This window comes from Schistocerca nitens, chromosome 3 (assembly GCF_023898315.1).
Source record: "Schistocerca nitens isolate TAMUIC-IGC-003100 chromosome 3, iqSchNite1.1, whole genome shotgun sequence".
NCBI classification, from domain to species: Eukaryota; Metazoa; Arthropoda; class Insecta; order Orthoptera; family Acrididae; genus Schistocerca; species Schistocerca nitens.
The window spans coordinates 784,533,975-784,540,427 of NC_064616.1; the positions used below are offsets into that span (position 1 = coordinate 784,533,975).

Below are 6,453 nucleotides of genomic sequence, written 5' to 3' on the forward strand. Positions count from 1 at the left end.
TCATGTCTCACTTGACCATTTACCGATGTATACGGTTTTGAGAGTCAGCCTTATGTTATATTGTAGCTGATGTCCCTTATTCCTCTAGCAGGAAGTGCTAAATTCCAGAGATGCTGACTAGAGCTTTATTATAACCTCAGTCTGAGTATGAGTGTGAGGGGTAAATGTTGTGTTCACATTAATTGACCTCCGCTTCTCTTAATTTCTGTAGTTTTACGTCTAGAACAACAATTTCTTCTCAGGCATATTGTTCCTGTGGCAACGGCCTTGCCGCAGTGGATACACCGGTTCCCGTCAGATCACCGAAGTTAAGCGCTGTCGGGCGTGGCCGGCATTTGGATGGGTGACCATCCGGGCCGCCATGTGCCGTTGCAATTTTTCGGGGCGCACTCAGCCTCGTGATGCCAATTGAGGAGCTACTCGACCGAATAGTAGTGGCTCCGGTCAAAGAAAACCATCGTAACGGCCGGGAGAGCGGTGTGCTGACCACACGCCGCTCCTATCCGCATCCTCAGCTGAGGATGATACGGCGGTCGGATGGTCCCGATGGGCCACTTGTGGCCTGAAGACGGAGTGCCCCCTGCCCATATTGTTCCTCCTTATCCTTCCTTTTTTGCCTACAGACAGCTACTTAAATCCAAATTACTCAACGTCGTTCTCTCTCTCTCTCTCTCTCTCTCTCTCTCTCTCTCTCTCTCTGTCTTTAAGTCAAAGACATATTCTCAGTGCTGGCTACGATCGTTTCTTTTCCACATGAAACTTGTTAAAAAGTTCGGTATACAGGGTGTGCGAAAATTCCCATTACAAACTTCTAGGACATGTCGACGGGAGTGCATACATATTAATTTGAATAGCAACCCATGTCCGGAGGCGTACCGTTTCCGTTCAAAAGTCGATTGAAAATATGTTTGCTAGATATTTATGCAACAAGATAGTCATGGTGGGTGCAGTTATGTCGAATCTGCTGATATTATTTGACGTATGTTCTACCTCTTTGACCTGGCTCGAGCCGCATTCACGTACCTATGAGTGTTAGAGTAACGTAGTTGAGTACATGAAACTTCCTGGCAGATTAAAACTGTGTGCCCGACCGAGTTCGAGTCTCGGTCGGGCACACAGTTTTAATCTGCCAGGAAGTTTCATATCAGCGCACACTCCGCTGCAGAGTGAAAATCTCATTCTAGTTGAGTACATGTTTGCAGAATACAGCGACATGATCCCTCTGAATGGCGAAGTTCACTGTAACGGAAGAGCTACTCGTCGCCTTTATCAACAGCATTCTTCACAACGTCCGACTCTATCGCATGCTCTTTTCACCACAATTGCGAAACGGCTTCGAGAATGGGTACCTCCACTGTCACCAGGCGTGGTTGTGGTGCTCCAAAGAGACGCTGCACACTGCATTGAACAGAACCCGTCAGAGAGTACGTGAGAAATTTCTTTGACTATTAATGATTGGATGTGGCAACGGCCTTGCCACAGTGGATACACCGGTTCCCGTGAGATCACCGAAGTTAAGCGCTGTCGGGCGTGGCCGGCGCTTGGATGGGTCACCATCCCGCCGCCACGTGCTGTTGCCATTTTTCGGGGTGCACTCAGCCTCGTGATGCCAATTGAGGAGCTACTCGACCGAATAGTAGCGGCTCCGGTCAAAGAAAACCGTCATACCGACCGGGAGAGCGGTGTGCTGACCCCATGCCCCTCCTATCCGCATCCTCACCTGAGGATGATACGGCGGTCGGATGGTCCCGATGGGTCGCTTGCGGCCTGTAGACGGAGTTAGTTTATTAATGATTGGATAAATCAAGTAATGCACTAGATCGCGCCTAATCAATTACTTATAAAAGCGGTCGTGTCACCAACATGTTTTCAAGTGGTTGTAGCACGGAAGCAGTACGTTTCCGGACATGGGTTCAGATTCAATGCATTACCTACTCACTCCCCTCTACAAGTCCTAGAAGTTCGTAACGGGAATCCTGAACACCCTGTATAAGAATGTCGTCCTTGGTAGAAAGTTAGGCATGCTTGCAATCCTGTTTTGTGTTTGGTCAAGAATAGAATACGCACGCTAAGTTTCTTCTAGCGTTGTGCTTGCATACCATTCTTCGACACTCCACCGGAATAAAAGTTTGTAGTGTTGCCTATCAAACGTTGTTAACACAGACGGGGGAAGTCTCGTTACGATACATAAACATAGTATTATGTGATATGTACTGAAAAGTACTTGAAGGCTGTGTGCAAAACGAAATTGAAAATTGTGAGACTTAATGGAGATAAAATAAACAAGGAAGGAACTGGACATGTTTTGAAGTGACAGGTTAACGGAATAATATTCAGTATGATGCAGCGTTCCGCGCTGTTGCAAGGCAAAGCCACATAAACTGTTTCCATGGACATCTATTCCAAAACTGTTCGTGTCAGAAGTGAGGCCGAGAATATGTGCCTTAAGTCCCAAACGAAAAGTTGATGAAATAGAAGAAATTTATCAGTGAACTTGAAAATTAATTTTATACATAAAAATAAAATGAAGTACATTAGTCGTGAAACAGTGCTGTTCTAATTCTTAGAAACAATGACTTTAGAATGAGCAGAAACAATATAGACAACGAAGAAAGAACGAATGGTAAGACGAATCTTGCGGTTACTGATACTTTCGGGCATTGTAAAAATCTTTCTGTTGAAACAACAAGCGAAGTAACAAACATATTGCCACGTAGAAGAAGGTGTAATTAGATGAATGACGAACACTGACTTCACTTAACGAAGGTTTATTCAGCACTTGCACATACAAGAGCGCGGAGCGAACTGCCTCCGGCCAGAACACATACGGTATTTATACAGTTACAGAACATTCCAGTACAATGATTCTTGACATTTGTGGACACTTCTAGAATGTACTCGAACGGAATATAGAAATTAAAGTTTTACAGGTCAAAGGAGTTTTGAACTCACGACCCTCCATGCAACAGTCTAGTATGATAACCGCTACAGAACGGTGACTGTGCTACTCTACTTCTTCTGCGACAATATTTGTTCTGTGGCTCAGTCGACTTCATTTGAGTTTATCTCGGTCTCCGCAAATCAGTCACTCGGGTGCACTTGTTGTCTATCTAATCTAATGCTCCGTGCGCTGTCTATGGCACTTAAAATCCTGCTTCGAATTCAAAAAATACTCACAACGAATGTGAACTAGTTTTCGGAAGACAAACCAAAAAAAAATCTAATTAAAGGGTTTTAATGGAAAACTGGGTACGACTGATTTAAGGAATTTTTTTTGCTTTAAAATTCCCCGAAATTATCAGCTCAGGAACATAGAGATTTCCCACACGAGCTATCCAAGAAATAAGAGCTACACGAAGATATGTTGAAGGTGTACGTCAACGTGACCTGCGGTTCACAACAGTTGTAGAGAAACAGGAAACAGTCAATATGCTCCAGTTTGCTAACTTCATATAAATATGAGTACCCTGAGTGCCACCTGGATAAAAGAAGTAGATGACATGTCGTCAGAATTATTCAGATCTCTGGTGTAGGCGGAAAAAAATGGTATCCAGATTGCTGTTCATAATCCGTGGAAACATATACCATGAAAATTATCGCACAAACAATTTTAGAAGTTATTTTGATGACACATTAAGCAACAGAATAACAAAATCAACATAATGTGAAGATAACTTTTGATTATACAGTTAAGACTATATGACTAAGATCCTTGCGTAAATAATAATGACGTACTGGACTAAATGATTGTCTGCAGTATTCTGAAACATCTTTGGTATACATTAAACCAGACAGTTCAAGAATGTTGTGCTGTAGTTGATTAGATTTGGATTCGATTACATTACATATATTTTTTGCGAGAGGTCCTCAAGAATGTAGAGCACGACATATTTACGACAGTCCTAAGTTAAATGGACCTCACAGACGTGGAAAAAGTCATAAAAATCTGAAATATATTTTCATTTGAAAGGAAATAAACTTCTCATAAAAACTGTAAATATATAGGGTGATTTTTTTACACCGTGGAAAAACTCTAGGGATTGATCGATGAGAGGATACGGAACAAAAAAGATCTAATGAACTTATGTCCAGAAATGCATGGTTTCCGTCCTAGAGACCATTTATTCAATCATACTTTATTACAGAGACTGTGGTGTAATACGGCTGTACCATGTAGCCACGGTTACAGTATGCATGGTTTCCTCCTAGAAGGTGGTTCTGTTCCTCATACGTCATATCATAGTATCCTCTCCTGCCATAGTAATTGGTAATGTTGTGTTCGATTCACTTCTCTTTCTAACTCACCTTGTATTGGATGTGATACAGCGTTGTACACAATAGTTCCATATTCGAATCGAGAGCTTGCCGACATGTTGTCTACTTGCGGAAAGGCAAATGTCAAAGGGCGGCGGGCAGCAAGGTTGTTTCAGGAGAGCTATCCCCGTCAACTACAACCACGTCAATCAATGTCTGCAACAGTGTTTCGCCTTCTGTCTGAGACAGGGTCGCTTCAGGAAGCAGGAAATCATGAAGAACGTGAGCAAAATGTTCGGACACCAGGCTTGGAGGAAAATGTGATTAACACTGTGGAAGGCGACTGCCGTCTCAGAACCAGGCAGTTGGCCCGCCAGTACAGGGTAAGCCAGACGTCCGTGTGGAACATTCTCCATGACAATTGTTACTACCCTTATCACTTAAAGCATGTGCGGGGCTTACCAGCGACAGACTTTCCACATCGTTAGCAGTTTTGTCACTGGTTTCTTCACCAGGCACCCACGATTCCTGGATTTGTGTCATCCATTCCATTCACAGATGAATCAACCTTTATGAGGAGTGGTATCTTCAACTTTCATAACAGTCCAGAATGAGATTTTCACTCTGCAGCGGAGTGTGCGCTGATATGAAACTTCCTGGCAGATTAAAACTGTGTGCCCGACCGAGTCTCGAACTCGGGACCTTTGCCTTTGGCGGGCAAGTGCTCTACCATCTGAGCTACCGAAGCACGACTCACGCCCAGTCCTCACAGCTTTACTTCTGCCAGTATCTCGTCTCCTACCTTCCAAACTTTACAGAAGCTCTTCTGCGAACCTTGCGGAAGTAGCACTCCTGAAAGAAAGGATACTGCGGAGACATGGCTTAGCCACAGCCTGGGGGATGTTTCCAGAATGAGATTTTCACTCTGCAGCGGAGTGTGCGCTGATATGAAACTTCCTGGCAGATTAAAACTGTGTGCCCGACCGAGACTCGAACTCGGGACCTTTGCCTTTCGCGGGCAAGTGCTCATAACAGTCGTCTGTGGGGTAGTATGCATAACCCCCTCGGTATGGTGACAGCGAATCATCATCATCGGTGCAGCCGGAATGCGTGGACTTGGATAATTGGCGCCCCTAATTTGGTACCAGTCTTCCTTCCACTTCGCCTAACAGGCCGGAACTATCGGCGTTTCTTGCCGGTGACTTTGCCTCCGCGCTGGAAGAGGTGCCATTGATGATTAGTAGGGGCTATGTGCCTGCTACATACTGGTGTTCCAGCTCACTTCACCGTTAACGCCTGAACGCATCTCAATCGTGTCTTCCCTGGTCGATGAATCGGACGAGTTGCATGGGCTGCTCATTCACCGCATCTCAACCCGTGCGATTTATTGTTATGGGGCCATGTTCAAAAGTATCGTGTATGTAGAGCCCATTCCAGATGTGGAAACACTGGAGCAGCGTATTCATGCTGCCTTTGACACTGTTCGGATGCAGCCTGGCCGATGTGAACGTGTGAACAGAACATACTACGGCGCGTACAAGCGTGCGTTGAGGCATATGGAAACCATTTTCAACACTTACTGCAACTGTGGCTGCGTGGTATAACGCGTATTAGACCGCAGTCTCTGTAACAATGTATGACTGAATAAATGGTCTCTAGCATGGAAACCATGTATTTCCGGATATAATTTCATTAGGGCTTTTTTATTACGTATCCTCTCATCGATCACTCCATAAAGTTTGCACACGGTGGAAAAAATCACCCTGTGTAATACATACAAGTGCATATGATCATTCTTAGGCTGTTGTAGACACGGATCATCAAACAGAAAACCAATTTACAACACTTATTTACATTGCTCACATTACTGCAATTAAGTTGTGCAATTTTGCGGTTTCACAGTTTAAATTTCACACAAATGAAACAATAAAGGACATTGAAAAGAAAGTACTGAATATGCATTAGTCCGCAGCTCGTGGTCGTGCGGTAGCGTTCTCGCTTCCCACACCCGGGTTCCCGGGTTCGATTCCCGGCGGGGTCAGGGATTTTCTCTGCCTCGTGATGACTGGGTGTTGTGTGATGTCCTTAGGTTAGTTAGGTTTAAGTAGTTCTAAGTTCTGGGGGACTGATGACCATATATGTTAAGTCCCATAGTGCTCAGAGCCATTTGAACTTTGAATATGCATTAAAGTATCGGTG

The 6,453-nt window shown here is 44.4% G+C and overlaps 1 pseudogene; it reads left to right on the plus strand.

Moving 5' to 3' along the window:
- The first annotated feature begins 257 nt into the window (after positions 1 to 257).
- On the plus strand, positions 258 to 375 carry LOC126250039 (5S ribosomal RNA; annotated as a pseudogene).
- The last annotated feature ends 6,078 nt before the right edge of the window (positions 376 to 6,453 follow it).